Below are 17,068 nucleotides of genomic sequence, written 5' to 3'. Positions count from 1 at the left end.
TCCGGGATTCTCGATCTCTTTCACAGAACTTCTTTTCTGTCCCCCTAACTATCGAATCCTCAATCACTACTGCTCTCATCTTTTCCCTCCTTCTCTTCTGAGTTGAGGGTCCCGTCTCAGTGCCAGAAACGCTACCACTGCAACTTGTCCCTGGTAGGTCGTCCCCATCAACAGTATCCAAAACGATGTACTTATTAGTGGTGGGAACGGCCACAGGAGTGCTCTGCTCATTCTGTCTATTCCCCTTCCCTCTCCTGACAGTCACCCAGCTACCTGTCTCCTGACTCTTAGGGGTGACTATCTCCCTGTAACTCCTCTCTATTTCTGCCTCTGCCTCCCAAATGATCTGAAGTTCATCCAGCTCCAGTTCCAGTTCCCGTTCCCTAACTCGGTTTGTCAGGAGCTGCAGCTGGATGCACCTTTCGCAGGTGTAGTTATCAGGGGCGATTGTGCTCGCCCTGACTTCCCACATCCTGCAAACGGAGCACTCAACTGCCCTAACAGCTGCCTCCATTACCTGCTCTTAAGGTAATTAGATTTATTAAAGGAACTTACCCAGCCTTGCCTCACTTGGAGTGAAGATTTTCCTCAGCCACTGCTCGCCGAAGCCTCGGGAGCCAAAACCTTCCTACTCTGTCTCCCTCTACTCCGTCGCCCCCTCCGTTAATCTTCTCACTTTTAAATACTCCCGCTGCCTCACGGTCCGACTTACACGCGCTTGCGCAGTCCTGCCCCGTTCAACTGCCGAAGAAAATGACATGCTCCCAAATCCAGGCAGCTTCCTCGTAATTGTTCCTAATGCAAAGTTGCTATTTACTGCGTTAATGGGGCGGAGCTTAGGAGGACGATAGCGCCTAACCGCGACTCCTTTGCTTGCATTGACAGAAACAGCTCTATTTCTATATTTTTTAATATCTCTATTTTCCCCTTCCAGGGTTATTTTGAAGACCCTGACCTTTTGCGGAAATGGGACGCGCTCTCGGGGTCTCACGACTGGCCGCTATTTGATATGTCAACGACGCTGCCTAGAAGACGAGCGCGCCTTCAGGCTTCAGGGATTTCCTGGCCCCAGGAAGCGGGCGGATTCGAGGTCGGTGCCGTCGCAGACAACTGGTGTGTCGTGGGAGACGGAAGATCGAAAGCAGTGAAAGCGGTGAGCTGCTTTCCGGCTGTATGTGCGGAGGCCCGAGTTCTTTGAGCACAGAGCTCGGAAGAAGCGATACAACAGACTTTTCAACGCCATGAATCAGCGAGTTGTTTTGTTATGTCTTCCCTCTTGCTGTGAAACGAGGACACCTCTTTTTCCTTTAGGGAGAGAGAGAGAGAGAGAGCATGAGGTATGTCGAGTTATTGGATGAACAAGTAGCCTTTGGGTACTACAAGTCTATATTTTTATTGGTGCCTTGCTGCACGCTTGAGTTCTCAGTGGGGTTGCCGCTGATTTTTGCTGGTGGGGGGACTGTTGCCTTGTTTCTGCTTATGCGTGGGAAAGGGGAGCTGAGGGGCCTTTGGGGTTCTAACATTTAATTGTCATTTATTCTTCGGGGCACTTCTCTGTTTTCGTGGATGTTTGCGAAGATAAAGAATGTCAGGATGTATATTGTACACATTTCTGACTTTAAATGTACCTATTGAAACCTATTGCATTTTGTCGGAGGGGCGAGCATTTTTTGCAAAATAAATAAATGCGATAGGACTTTACAAAAACTATACATAACAACATACAGTGATATGCAAAAGTTTGGACACCCCGGTCAAAGTTTCTATTACTGCGAATAGCTAAGCGACTAAAAGATGAACTGATTTCCAAAAGGCATAAAGTTAAAGATGACATATTTCTTTAATATTTTAAGCAAGAAAATGGCAGATGGAGTTTGATACAGACAAGTGTCAGGTATTGCACGTTGGAAGGACAAACCAAGGTAGAACATACAGGGTTAATGGTAAGGCACTGAGGACTGCAGTAGAACAGAGTGATCTGGGAATACAGATACAAAATTCCCTAAAAGTGGCGTCACAGGTAGATAGGGTCGTAAAGAGAGCTTTTGGTACATTGGCCTTTATTAATCGAAGTATTGAGTATAAGAGCTGGAATGTTATGATGAGGTTGTATAAGGCATTGGTGAGGCCGAATCTGGAGTATTGTGTTCAGTTTTGGTCACCAAAGTATAGGAAGGATATAAATAAGATTGAAAGAGTGCAGAGAAGGTTTACAAGGATGTTGCTGGGACTTGAGAAACTCAGTTACAGAGAAAGGTTGAATAGGTTAGGATTTTATTCCCTGGAGCGTAGAAGAATGAGGGGAGATTTGATAGGGGTATATAAAATTATGATGGGTATAGATACAGTGAATGCAAGCAGGCTTTTTCCACTGAGGCAAGGGGAGAAAAAAAAAAGAGGACATGGGTTAAGGGTGAGGGGGGAAAAGTTTAAAGGGAACATTGGGGGGGGGCTTCTTCACACAGAGAGTGGTGGGAGTATGGAATGAGCTGCCAGACGAGGTCGTAAATGCGGATTCTTTTTTAACATTTAAGAATAAATTGGACAGATACATGGATGGGAGGTGTATGGAGGAATATGGTCCGTGTGCAGGTCAGTGGGACTAGGCAGAAAATGGTTCGGCACAGCCAAGAAGGGCCAAAAGGCCTGTTTCTGTGCTGTAGTTTTTCTATGGTTTCTATGGTTTCTTTTCGTTCATTTGAATAACCAATTCCCAGTTCACGTCGTTACATTGCTGCCAATTCTATGAGCTCCAGGTTGTTGACCAATATCACGTAAAAGGCTTACTGAAAGCCTTCTGAGAATTTCAACACCACCGCAAATTCACTGGGATCCATTTGACAAGCCATATCCTAGCGAAGTTCAATTGGCGATTCAAGCAAAAATGTATTTTCCTAATTAAATTCTGCTCAATTCTATTTCACAGTAGTTGTATTTTACATTCTTATGGTCGTTTTATCAATTCTACTTCTTACGCAAAGCTAGCAAGTCCTGATGAAGGGTCTCGGCCTGAAACGCCGGCTGTTTTCCATAGATGCTGCCTGGCCTGCTGATTTCTTCCATTATTTTCTGTGTGTTAGCAATTTCAGTGACCCGTCAGTTGTCTCTATTGTTTTATCCGCCTGTCGTTATCAACGTGGAAAAACACCAGCTAATATAGATAGATAGATAGATATACTTTATTAATCCCGAGGGAAATTTGGTTTGGTTACAGCCGCACCAACCAAGAATAGAGCGTAAGTATAGCAATACAAAAACCACAAACAATCAAACAACAAATGCAAACTATGCCAGATGGAAAATAAGTCCAGGACCAGTCTATTGGCTCAGGATGTCTGACCCTCCACGGGAGGAGCTGCAAGTTCGATGGCCACAGGCAGGAACGACCTCCCGTGCCGCCAAGTGTTGTATCACATGTAATATGACATGTTACTTAATGATTCTGTTTGCTGTTAACTGGTTTGTAGACCGGATATTGAACTGTTTGCTGTTGGACTCCGGCCATATTCCACCGAGATACAACACTGGGCGTCATGGGAGTTTGTTCCTGCCTGTGGCCATCGAACTTTGCAGCTCCTCCCGTGGAGGGTCAGACACCCTGAGCCGATGGGCTGGTCCTGGACTTATTTCCATCTGGCATAGTTTGCATTTGTTGTTTGATTGTTTGTGGTTTTTGTATTGCTATATTTATGCTCTATTCTTGGTTGGTTTAGCTGTAACGAAACCCAATTTCCCTCGGGATCAATAAAGTAGATCTATTTATCTATCTATCTGAATAGTTATTGTTGTAAAGCGTCCCGAATGCAGTGCTCCAGGTACTGAGCAGGTGTGATCTCAAAAATTGGCAAATTCTCTCGTACCGATCAGAATCATAATCACTTTGTTCACCTTGCTATCCAGAAGAATCTTGATTGTCACATATATGCGAAATTGTGCTTTCCGTTAAGACATTCATATTGATTAATTTCTCAGTTTTTTCACCCCATTACAATCTCTCTCTGTCTGTCTCGTTTTCTCTATCTTTTTCTCTCTCGCCAACTCCCTTTCGATCCGTCATTCACACTGTAAGGCGTCTTAAATGTTACCCTTCCAGATATATATGTTTTATATTTATACTGTTTTTATGACGTTTTTCTCCGGTCGGTTACGAATGATATCTTTGGTCAAATTGTAATTCCTCTTTGATGGAGGCACAAGATGACTTCAATAGTCCAGAGTAGTGATTCCACAGGGCATTGGATAATCATTACAGCGATACGGCCCAAATGGAAACTACATCGCTTTCTAAGGAGTCTGTGCTAATACGGGGCAGTAGTCCTCTCACCTCCGCCACTTTTTCTGGAACCTACCTGCTTCATTTCCAATCCTGGGGAAGGATCTCGGTCGGCATATTTTGCAATGTTCATAGATATTGGCTCTCGATCCGTACCCACCATCCCTAGGGGAGCTCGCTGCGTCCGTACATCACAGTAGAAGCCCAGCTGTGATCGGCTCCATTACTCCGCTTCGATTAAATTCGAGAACAAGAGCTAAATCGTCGAGGATGAGTGCAGGTGCTCAGCGCCGAGTGCTTGCGTGTGACCAGACTCGCTCTCTTTCCGACGCGACCATCACGCAACGGCAGGTTCCGGAGCAATTGTTGCCCTGCAGTCATCGGGTTCCTGGTCGGGCTTCACTCGCCTCAGCGCTGAACAGGTCTCTGCAGCTCATGTTTCATGTGTTTTTGCACTTCTTAAAAAACTACTTAAGCCATTTGATCAAGGCCCTTCGGCTCTGAGCTGCTGCTGCAGACGCGCTCCGCAATGAACTGCATTTGCCTCAGCCCTGAACTGGTTTCAAGACTGCGCACTCACTTTCGGGGACTCTGCAGTTCATGTCTGTGTCTTATTTGCTAACATTATATTGTTTTCACGATTTATTCCTTTTCACACATTGAGTGATTGATGCTTTTCTTCTGTGGCGTCTTTCAATGGGTCCTAATTAGATTATTTTTTTTGTGGTTCCCTATAAGAAGATGAGTTTCAGGTTTGTATACAACATAAATATTTGGTAATGAATCTATTTTAAGCTTTGAATGTTGCCTGAATTCCTCCGGCATTATATTTGTTTTGCTCAAGATGTATAGCATCTTTCCTCCCTCTGGTGTTTATGGATATCGATTTGCAAAGGTTTTGATTGAGATAGATATTTCATGGAATTCTTTTTTTTCCCCTGAGACTTATATACCGGGAGATTGACAAAGAATTGAGCAAAATACACGTGGAAAGGAGTATTATCTTTGTGGTCGAATACACACGAGCAGTAACGCATGGACTTTCAAAAACACGATTATTTTTCAGCGGACGTCCGAATATTTAAAATGGTCTCAAATATGATCTATTTTACCTGTTCTTATTTTCTCTACACACAGCAAATGTGGTGACGATTGTGATCCTATCTCGGCGAAAGTGCGGTGTTTCAAACTGTGTCTCTTTATACCCTTTGGCCATGGCCGCGGCTGACCTGTACGTTATTTTTTTTTCGATCTGATACTCAGCCAAATTCCGATTCTGTATAGCAGGCAGTTTGCTTTCATGTATTCCATCCCTCTGTGTAATATGCACGCCGTTCTTTATGCATCTACCGACTGTTCGGTTTGCTTCACCGTCGTTTTCACATTCGATCGAAGTGTGGCTATCGGTTACTCGAAACTGAAAAGCAAACATTGCATCGCGAGAACGGCGGCCGTGGTTTTGGCAGCAGTGATTGTGTTGAGCTGTTTGAAGAATATTTTCTAGTATTTTATGCTGACGGGCCAATAACTTCTTCTGCAGGACCCTTGGTTCTGTCGTGAAAGGGAGGGAGTGCTGGATTCAACGACCTGGGGAGGAATTGAGATCCTTTATTATTTCCTCACGCCAGTGGTCCCATTTGAAAGTTGCTGGTGAACGCAGCAGGCCAGGCAGCATCTCTAGGAAGAGATACAGTCGACGTTTCAGGCCGAGACCCTTCGAAGATCCTGACGAAGGGTCTCGGCCTGAAACGTCGACTGTCTCTCTTCCTAGAGATGCTGCCTGGCCTGCTGCGTTCACCAGCAATTTTGATGTGTGTTGTTTGAATTTCTAGCATCTGCAGAATTCCTGTTGTTAGTGGTCCCATTTGTGCTGGTTCTGCTACTCAATGCTTCAATAATCTAACACGTTTTAGCAGCCAGCGCTGCCCGCGAGAGGCTCAAGATTATGAGATGTGGCGAGTGTCCTAAAGACCCAGAGATGGAGAGCCGAAGGAAATCCCTCATTTTCCTGCTGGTCATCTCCGGTAATTTCATATTCTTATGGGCGCTGTATACAGTGTATTATATTCGGTACAGATTATATTGTTTGAATTTGGTGTCTACAAATCTAGCCACTTTCCTGCAAGAACTGGGCTTGATGCTGAAGATCCCGAGTTGCTGCACAAATACTTTTCTTTACGCCATGATCCAGAATAAGTTCAGCGATCAGCTGAAAGCTCATCTGAAATCGGCGATGGCACTGATCGCAAAGTGCATCCAGTGTAAAAGAAGCTGAGGAAACTTCGAGGATATCTCTTGTGACCCATATGACCGTCATAATCCATAAACAGGGTGTGAAAATGTTTCTCTAGTGAGGCTCCGTGCTGTCGCTGTGCCCCAAGGATTGTTCCATCATCTCCCCTCACGCTTCCTGCTCCGCTGCGACTCCACTGCAACCCCGATTTAATGAGATTAGGGTCGACTTTCACTTCAAATCCGCGGGCCACCTCAAAGTATTTTGACGACTTAAACACGCTCCTCCATCCGGTGCGCCAATTAGAAACATAGAAACATAGAAAATAGGTGCAGGAGTAGGCCACTCGGCCCTTCGAGCCTGCACCGCCATTTATTATGATCATGGCTGATCATCCAACTCAGAACCCCGCCCCAGCCTTCCCTCCATACCCCCTGATCCCCGTAGCCACAAGGGCCATATCTAACTCCCTCTTAAAGATAGCCAATGAACTGGCCTCAACTGTTTCCTGTGGCAGAGAATTCCACAGATTCACCACTCTCTGTGTGAAGAAGTTTTTCCTAATCTCAGTCCTAAAAGGCTTCCCCTTTATCCTCAAACTGTAATCCCTCGTTCTGGACTTCCCCAACATCGGGAACAATCTTCCTGCATCTAGCCTGTCCAATCCCTTTAGGATCTTATACGCTTCAATCAGATCCCCCCTCAATCTTCTAAATTCCAAGGAGTACAAGCCCAGTTCATCCAGTCTTTCTTCATATGAAAGTCCTGCCATCCCAGGAATCAATCTGGTGAACCTCCTTTGTACTCCCTCTATGGCAAGGATGTCTTTCCTCACATTAGGGGACCAAAACTGCACACAATACTCCAGGTGTGGTCTCACCAAGGCCTTGTACAACTGCAGTAGTACCTCCCTGCTCCTGTACTCGAATCCTCTCGCTATAAATGCCAGCATACCATTCGCCTTTTTCACCGCCTACTGTACCTGCATGCCCACTTTCAATGACTGGTGTATAATGACACCCAGGTCTCGTTGCACCTCCCCTTTTCCTAATCGGCCACCATTCAGATAATAATCTGTTTTCCTATTTTTGCCACCAAAGTGGATAACTTCACACTTATCCACATTAAATTGCATCTGCCATGAATTTGCCCACTCACCCAACCTACCCAAGTCACTCTGCATCCTCTTAGCATCCTCCTCACAGCTAACACTGCCACCCAGCTTCGTGTCATCCGCAAACTTGGAGATGCTGCATTTAATTCCCTTATCCAAGTCATTAATATATATTGTAAACAACTGGGGTCCCAGCACTGAGCCTTGCGGTACCCCACTAGTCACCACCTGCCATTCTGAATAGGTCCCGTTTATTCCCACTCTTTGCTTCCTGTCTGCTAACCAATTCTCCATTAGTGCATATATGTGTACAATAAAACATAATACAGTATAACATGCTTATACAAATAAAGATTTTCAACAGAGCTTCTCAGAACCATATGCTCTCCCAGGATATACATCGAATTACTACTGAAGTAATAAACACGTGCGGTGGCTCAGAAATTCAAAAAAAAACACACCTTAAATCACGGACACTAAAGAGCAGATAGTTATTTGGTTCATATGTCTGGAAAACCAGAACAAATAGATCCAATAAGTGACGCAGAAAAATCACTTTCTCAGAATCCAAAATCTCAGATCCATAAAACGATAGAAATTAACACAACAGACTAGTCCATAACAGATTCAAAGTACATTTATTAATAAAGAATGTGCGGGTCTACATAACAGAATTCTGAGATTCGTCATTCCACACGCAGACACGAAGCAAAGAAACAGCATGGAACCAGTTCACAGAAAACATTAAAAACCCACCGTGAAAAAAAAACAAATTATACAAACGGGAAAAAGCGAGTGAACAACACATAGAATATCAAACATCAACCCGCAGTACAGGACTACTCAATTTGGTTCATTCATTTCCCCCCCGCACTGCTAGCCGACTGCGGACCTCAAAGACACTCTTCGACGAAGTGCCCGATTAAACTGCTCATGAACATTTAAAAAAGAGAATAACCAGTGTCAAGCACATGCACCATGTACTTCAAAGTCCCCCGAAATTTGTCCCCAGCGAGGAACCTACGAGATCAGACCTTGCAAGGTAGAACCCAAGACTTCTGCACTTTCCTCGGACAGTAGCTAGGAAAAGGAAATGATAAAATCTTCACTATAAAGAGACGAACATCGCACTATTATCCAAACTTTCAGAATGAAAATCGTATAAAGCATCTTATGTTTTCTCAGAATAATCTTCAACCACAGGATTACAGATGACACGGGTCTTCAACATAAATCCATCAGAAAGCCTTTGAGAGCTGTGACTGCAATGACAATCTCTTTAGACAAACGGTCTTATCCTCCGAATTTATCGAGATTGACCAATTATTCAGCACATAAAGACCAGGAAATGTCATTGAGCCACAAAAACAAAGAAACACCCTCAAACTGAGCCAGAACTTTAATCACATAAATGTCTTCAAATCTTCCAGCAAAGCCTGGAAATGAACTATTGCAGCAGAGTGCAAAAAGAAATCTCAGGATGGCAGAACACCCCAAAGCAGTTTTTCAAACTAGGCTTGTTAATCTAGTCCAAATTACACAATCCAAAATAAAACAATGCCAAATCTCAGATTCAGGAATACTGAAATGGTTTTCTGTCGTCAGGATAGCGAAGCATCTACCGTCCTCTTAATATTTCAAAGCTCTTTATCGTCTCGAATTATCCCATGAGCTTACACCAATGAACTAGTTCAAAATAACAGACCAACTGAAATGAAAGAAATGTAGCTCAAATACTTCTCAGCCACGGAGGGCTCGTCCACTTGTAATACCGGTGGAAGTCAGACACAGGAAAGGAACAATCCCTCATTGGTCCTGTTCTATAACCTCCCTATGGGAACAAAGACATTGAGAAGCACACCATGAGGATATCGCAATGGCGGGGGTTTGGGAGAAAGGGTGGACCCAAATGCAAGACATCTTGTGAGGTCAATTAAATTTAGTTTATTGTTCGATATCTGGAGAGCTAGGTAGGAGCAGGAGTAGCGAACTGGACGAGGACTGAGGACTATGCCTAGACTGGGACCAAGGGTCTGGGCTAGGACTCGGAATCCGCTCCCAGAATTAGAGGAGACATGAAGAGGCTAGGGTATGGACTCCGAGCCCGAGACTGGGCAAGGACCCAGTACCTGGGTCTTGCCTCGGGCTCGGACCCCAGAACTAGGCAAGGACGTGACATGGGCTAGGGAGAGGAGGAACGTGAAAACAGAGCCTCGGTCTCGGGAGAGCAGGTACATGGAACCATAGACACATACACAGAACAGAGAGCCGGGACCCCTCCTTGGGTACAGGACATAGGGCTGGGACTCATGACTCTCCGCGGGGCAACGACGAGACAGCCTGAGTTACCCCACAGAGGACAGGACAAGACAAGACCAACACGAATGAACACCAGACAGTACTTATCGAGCTCCGGCGATGGAACTAGACTGAAGTGCAGGCGGGGGCTGCAGACGAGGGCTAGAGGCGAGAGGGGCAGAGAAGGGATTCAGACAAGGGGGTAGGACAGGAATCACAGACCGCCAGGACTTGACTCAGAACTTGGAAGCCACCAGGAACAGGACATGACTTACTGCTTGAATGCCGCCAGAGCCAGGACTTGACTTGCTGCTTGAATGCCACCAGGACCAGGACTTGACTTGCTGCTTGAATGCCCCCGGAGCCAGGACTTGACTTGGAGCCTCCGGGTAGTGGCGAGCTCTCGTCTCGGCCCGGGAACAGTAAACAGCGGTTCTTGATTCCCTCCGGCGGGTAAACCCACCTCGGTGAGGAAACATTGCAGGCTCGCTTCGGCGAGGTAACTGGACAGGGTTGCTCCGGTGAGGAGAGGCACTCGCTTCGGAAGAGACTAGGCTTGCTGCGGCCAGATGACATCGGCACACCGTAGCTTTGATGACTTTGCAGACGCTCTCCCACCGAACGGCTGAAAGCCGGAGACTATAAACTACCGGTTCAGCCGAGTGTTAATTGCCTCTAATCACCAAAGTCGAGGGACACAGGAAAACAGGGAATCAATGGTCCGGATCGTAACATAAACAAGGTAAATTTAAAGGGGCCCCGATCCGGACCATGACAGAGGAAGATTTTGGAATGAAATGTAACCCTGACCGGGCTCGTATGGAGACGGCTCAGTAGCCGGCTCTGCGAACAGCCACGAGAGTCCGTAGTGAGAAGCCCACCTCTCATGATCAAGATACCTCTAGGGTCGGTATGTTCTGGGGTTCAGCCAAACAGGAATGCTGCGATGTTCCGAGTAATGAAACCTCGATTTGAGTGAATGCTGTGTAAATACTACCCGTACGCCATTGTCGGTGAGCAGGAATTAACAGTCTACATCGCATAAAGTTACAAAGAAAGTATATTTACAAATGTTCGGCTTAATCGTACAGTTAGGAGGGAAAATAAAAGGAAAAAAGGACCGATTACAGTTAACTCAATCTAAATGTGAAGCTCATCTTGAAGTTATCCTTTTTTACTCACGCGCTGGACCCACCGTCTCCGTGAACGCAAACACCGCCTTCCGAACGTTGCTCAGAACCCATCTCGAATAAACGGGCGCTCCCTTGCGAGGTGTGGCCTCCATTCTTGCAGCCATTCATCTGGCTTCGTGCAAGGGGGTTGCTCCTTCTCACGGCACCCACAGCCACACCCCATCCTCCCCCCACCCCCGTCCTCTCCGCAGCTCCCACCAAAAAAATCCCGCGAAAATCCTGTCCGTCACAAATCTCACTCCGTCCAGGTCTCTCCAGATCTTTCTCCCAGTTCCATCATCCTAACTGGCTGACACAGCATTCCTAAATTGAGCGTCACAGCTCCTTATCTTCTAGCTGGTTACGAAGCTGTATGTTGTTTTGACTTTCGTTAGTCGGGAGACAGAACTCAAGAGCAACGAGGGGAATGCTGCAGCGTTATAAAATCATGGTTAGGCTACTCTTGGAGTATTGTGTTCAGATCTGGTCGTCTCATTATAAGAACGGCGTCGAAGGTTTATAAAGGGTGCAGTGGAGGTATACGTTAGTGGGAGGGGAGATAATGAAAAGTCCTGAGGGGCAGGAAAAGCGTTCACTGATCAGAAATAACCAATAGGACTTTGTCAGATTTAAGATTTTCCCTGCACAATCAAATAGATCATTTGCAGAAGGCAATAAAGTATTGATCGGCGCAACACTCACAACACGCTGGAGGAACTCAGCAGATCAGGCAGCATCCGTGGAAACGATCAGTCAACGTTTCGGGCCGGAACCCTTTGTCAGGACTGAAGAGGGATGGGGCAGAGGCCCTATAAAGAAGGGGGGGAGGGTGGGAAGGAGAACCAGTAACGGGAAAGATACTGCCCCGTGGGGGAGGGGAAGCAGGGAGGTGATAGGCAGGAAAGGTGAAGAAGGAATAGGGGAAAGCACAATGGGTAGTAGAAGGAGGTAGAACCATGAGGGAGATAATAGGCAGCTGGGGGAGGGGGTAGAGTGAAATAGGGATAGGGGAAGGGAGGGGGAGGTAATTACTGGAAGTTGGAGAATTCTATGCTCATACCAGGGGGCTGGAGACTACCTGGATGGTATATGAGGTTTTGCCCCTCCAACCTGAGTTTGCCCTCATCATGGCAGTAGAGGAGGCCATGTATGGACATATCCGAATGGGAATGTGAAGCAGAGTTGAAGTGGGTGGCAAATGGGAGATCCTGTCTGTTGTGGCCAACGGAGCAGAGGTGCTCGACGAAGTAGTCTCCCAATCTGCGTCGGGTTTCACCGATGTAGAGGAGGCCGCACCGGGAGCACCGGATGCAATAGATGAGCCCAACAGACTCACGAGTGAAGTGTTGCCTCACCTGGAAGGACTGTTTGGGGCCCTGAATGGTGGCAAGAGAGGAGGAGTAGGGACAGGTGTAGCACTTACGCTTACAGGGATAAGTGCCGGGTGGGAGATCAGTGGGGAGTGACGTGTGGACCAGGGAGTCGCTGAGGGACTGATCCCTGCGGAAAGTGGAGAGGGGTGGAGATGGAAAGATGTGCTTAGTTGTGGGGTCCTGTTGAAGGTGGCGGAAGTTATGGAGGATAATGTGCTGGATCCGAAGGCTGGTGGGGTGGTAGGTGAGGACAAGGGAACTCTGTTCCTTTTGTGGTGGCGGGAGGATGGGGTGAGGACCGAAGTGTGGGAAATGGAGGAGATGCGGGTGAGGGCATCATTGATGACGGCAGAAGGAAACCAGAATCCTTAAAGAAAGAGGACACCTTAGACGTCCTGGAATGGAAAGCCTCAGGCTGGGAGCACTACATTCTGCACCAAAGCAGTGTGATCCATCTTGACCAGGACAACTTGCATGTTGTATGAAATCATTGCTTCGAAATAAGAGGAGGTGGATCCAGGTTTTCGTGATTGGATACCGGTAATCAGTGATACTACATGGAGACTTTATCGTTTGAAATGATTTGGATGTGGATGTAGGGGATCACTTCAGTAAATTCAGAGATATCGTGAAGGATGTTGGATGTCTGTAAGGTGGTGATCCCTGATAATAGACGCTGTTTCCCTGTGACAGCGCTCTGTGTAGATGGGTTCAATGGTGGGGAGGGCTTTACCCCGGTGATGGACTGGGTCGTATCCGCTACATTTTGTCGTATTTTCCTTTCCAGTGCATTGGTGTTTCTGTACCGGGCTGTGATAGGGAAACCGTGAGCTCCAACCTGTGCTCATTAGATTCGCTCATTAAAAAGAGCCCTTCTCTTTTTGTTTTCTTTACTAACCCTTTAGTCAAATTCAGAATTATAAAGCTAAATCACTTAATTGTATATGGTACATGGCCTGTTATTTCATGGTACTGATTTAGAACAGGGGAACAAATCACGCAGCATCCACTGAAACAGAAGGTTTTGCACCTGAAATTTCACACGATTGGCGGGGCCAGAAATGGTCTTCTCTCAACTAACGCCGCGGACCGATCCAAGGGGTTACAGGGGCATACAGGGAGAGGGGTGAAGGGGAATGGAAAGACAGGGAGGGGAGCTTAGTGAGAGAGGGGCGTAGAAGATGGAAGGGTTTACAGAGACTGGGGCATGTGATGGAGGTGGGTGTCACAGAGACGGGGAAATGTAGCAATAAATTGAGTCCATAAAGATGGAGAGGATTGAAGAGGAGGGAGGAAATCACAGAGATTGTGAAAGAGGGGATTACAGAGATTGGAATGGTTGGGTGGAGGTCATTTAGAACAGGTGCTGTGAGTGCGCTAAAGGGGTCGAACCCCAAGCGGGGCATTCGGCGAGGAGGGGAGACGGAGAGGGACTCGTTGTTGGTCCCAGGCGGCCGGTCGAGGTGGTCCGAGGGGTCGCAGGGTGAAGAAGAAGGGTCCCGAGCTCCAACTGTTTGTGCACGAAGAGATTGAACGTTGATAAGTGTGGCGCCTTTTATTTTCCTTTTATATTTTATTCACTATTAATTATATAGTTCCAGTAATATCTATAAACTGTAAATCATTTAATCGTATCTGGTGTATTGTCTGTTATTTGGGCGGGGTGAGGTACATCACACAGCATCCACACAAACTAATTACCCAGTTTGACGGGGCCGAGGGCTGTTTCCCTTCGACGACAGTGAGCCGAGCGACCCTGAGGCTGGCCGGGGGGGCTACAGGTTGTTGATTGGTCGCGGCACCAAAGCTTATGGGAAGAAGGCCGGGAAGTGGGGCTGAGGAAGGGAAAAAGGATCAGCCATGATTGAAAAGCGGACCTAATGGCCTAATTCTGCTACCATGTTTATGGTTGAGGCCAATGTATTCCAGAGGCGTCTCTGGGTTCCACAGAGATTCGAAAGGGTGACCATAACATCTGGGACAGGGGGACGTGGTGGGAACAGTGGATGGATCAGCGGGGAAGAAGGAGTCTGAGATCCAGTTAGTCTACCTTCAACACAAACCCCTCATCCATTCTTCCCATGTTGTCCTTCTCTCCATCCCCACTCCTCCCTCCTATTCCCTTTACCGTCTGCCTCCTATGGACAAGCCAGTTCTGAATCCAAATGGCCTATTCGCCATGGACCCCATACATCTTAATCTTCTGGATGAGCCGCCCCTGATTGACCCTGTCAATTGCCACATATCCACAGTTCTTCCTTCACCAATCACCCTCGTCACCTCATTAGAAAACACAATCAGATTAGGGAGACATGATTTGTCCCGTACAGAGACATACCGGCTACATCTCATCAGTCTATGGTTATCCGAATTGTCATAAATCCTATCTATAAAAACCTTCTCCAGCAAGTTTCCTACCAGTATCATGAGAGTCGAGGATCTATCCTTTCCACGTTCAGCTAATGTTTATCCATGGTTCCATTCTTGAATAATGGAGCAACATTAGCTCCTTGCTAGTCCTCTGATTCTTCCACCACCTTGTACATGTTGATTTGTCATCTCCTATGGTGTCATCAACTCCACGTGTCAACTGTGTGATTTGTTGAGAAAGCAACATGGTAGACAGAATTTAGTTGCTATAAAAAGGGTTCAATTTGTATCTGCCTTAATATGCTGAAATTCAGCCCAACTCTCTTGGTTGGGATGTGCCCCTTCCTGGAACCACTTATCAATCTTTTCCTGTTCAGGCAGTTGATGAAAAAAAATATCTGTATCCTTTAATACTCACTAACTTTATTACCTCACTACTGTTTATGTATATTTATTTTACAATACTTATTTAATTTATTGTATATAGTTATTGTAATTGACAGTTTTTTCTTTATTATTATGTATTACATTGTACTGCTGCTGCAAAGACAACAAATTTCATGACATATGCTGTTGCTATTAAACCTGATTCTGAAGAACAGGAATTCTGCAGATGCTGGAATTTCAAGCAACACACATCAAAGTTGCTGGTGAACGCAGCAGGCCAGGCAGCATCTCTAGGAAGAGGTACAGTCGACGTTTCAGGCCGGGCATCTCTAGGAAGAAACGTCGACTGTACCTCTTCCTAGAGATGCTGCCTGGCCTGCTGCGTTCACCAGCAACTTTGATGTGTGAAACCTGATTCTGATTCAGATTCATAGCTCCAATCTCCACATCCCTGGTCTTTATGGGGCAATTGGTGACATGGCAGTTAAACCTATATGATTCGTCGTTGTCACCCTCACCTGAGTCGCCAGGGCTCGCTGAGAGACAATGTTGTGTCCATCCAGTAATTGCACGGAGTTTGGATGGTGGCGCTGTCTTGGAGGACTGTCCCGTAGAGGGGTGTTTCCAAAGGAGCAGCGTCACTGGCAGCATCGCCCCTAGAGGGCGCTGTTCAGTTTTCTGCTATTGCTTCACTCTATCTTGAATCTGCATCAAACGTACTTTAATTCAATTAAACTTATTACATCGTTGTTTTAAATGAGCCTTTATACGTCTGCGTCAACACGTCGCCGCAAACCCTACGCGAAAGCCTGCGTTGCTGCGACGCGCACCAAAATGTAACCGCGCGTCGCGGCAACACAGACGGCTGCTGCTGTCTTTGGTCCGCTTGGTAGCATCGCATGTCATCCTACGCTGCAATAGCTTCTCATTGTGCGACTGAAGGACAGGGAAGGAACTCTGGCTGCAATGCTTTCCATAATGCTTCGAAATTAGGGAGGACACATTTCGCACGAAAAATGACGCTCGCGTCTTGTTTAGCCCGAGACTACCATGACCATGAAGCCTTGCGCGGGCAGCTGAGTGCGCATGCGTGACGTGCGCGCATTGCCGAGCGACGCAGACACACCACCGCACAAGTAGAAATACTCAAAGCGCGCGTAGGCACTTGAGTAGGTTAAGGCGTCCAGTTAACGCAGAAGTACCGTCACATCAGCGAACCAGTCCGGCGTCTCCTTATCCGTCCTGTCAGCGGCATATTGCGCTGCCTCCAGCCGACCCAATCAGGGAGTGCGGTATTCCAGCAGCCAATCAGTAAACACGGCAGCCAGGCGACGGACAATCAGATGTGCAGTAATAACGGTGCTCAATTGGATTGTTCCATAACCACTTCGGCCAATCCTAGAGCGCTGGTCCATGGGCTGTCCAATCAGATTACAGAACGACATGAGCTAACTTCCGCCGCCGCGCGTCTCCGATCCACGGTGGAGATGGGGAGCGAGGAGCTGAGGCCACCGCAGGGACTGAAATGGGGGAAGGAAAGTGGAAGCAATGGAACAGGGTGCGAGAAGGAAGACAACACGCAAACGGGTGCTGCTGTGGGTCAATATCTGTCCTCAGTGTCTCCTCCCCAACCCCGAAGTCACCCAGTAATCTCAGGGGTGGGGGTGGGAGGCAGGGAGTGCCATATGGGTGTTGGTCAGTGAAAGGGTGGGATGTGAGGAGCTTCACAGAGCGTCAGAGTTCAGTGTTCAATTCCAGTGTCCTTCCCGTGGATCCCATCCATCTCTCTGTAATCCCCTCCGGCCGCTGCACTCATCCATCTCTCGGTAATACGCTGTGGCCCCTACG

At 47.0% G+C, this 17,068-nt stretch overlaps 1 long non-coding RNA gene across 1 annotated transcript; it reads right to left on the bottom strand.

The window, feature by feature from the left end:
• Positions 1 to 641: 641 nt before the first annotated feature.
• On the bottom strand, positions 642 to 16,441 carry LOC140209577 (uncharacterized). The gene is made up of 3 exons (XR_011889022.1): positions 15,739 to 16,441; positions 14,882 to 15,053; positions 642 to 1,305 (listed from the first exon to the last, which is right to left on the bottom strand). It is a non-coding gene; the product is annotated as an uncharacterized lncRNA (long non-coding RNA).
• Between the last annotated feature and the right edge of the window lie 627 nt (positions 16,442 to 17,068).

The sequence above is a fragment of the Mobula birostris genome, chromosome 14 (assembly GCF_030028105.1).
Source record: "Mobula birostris isolate sMobBir1 chromosome 14, sMobBir1.hap1, whole genome shotgun sequence".
NCBI lineage: Eukaryota > Metazoa > Chordata > Chondrichthyes > Myliobatiformes > Myliobatidae > Mobula > Mobula birostris.
The sequence above is the reverse complement of the archived record's forward strand: the minus strand, read 5'-3'. Positions and strand labels throughout refer to the sequence as shown.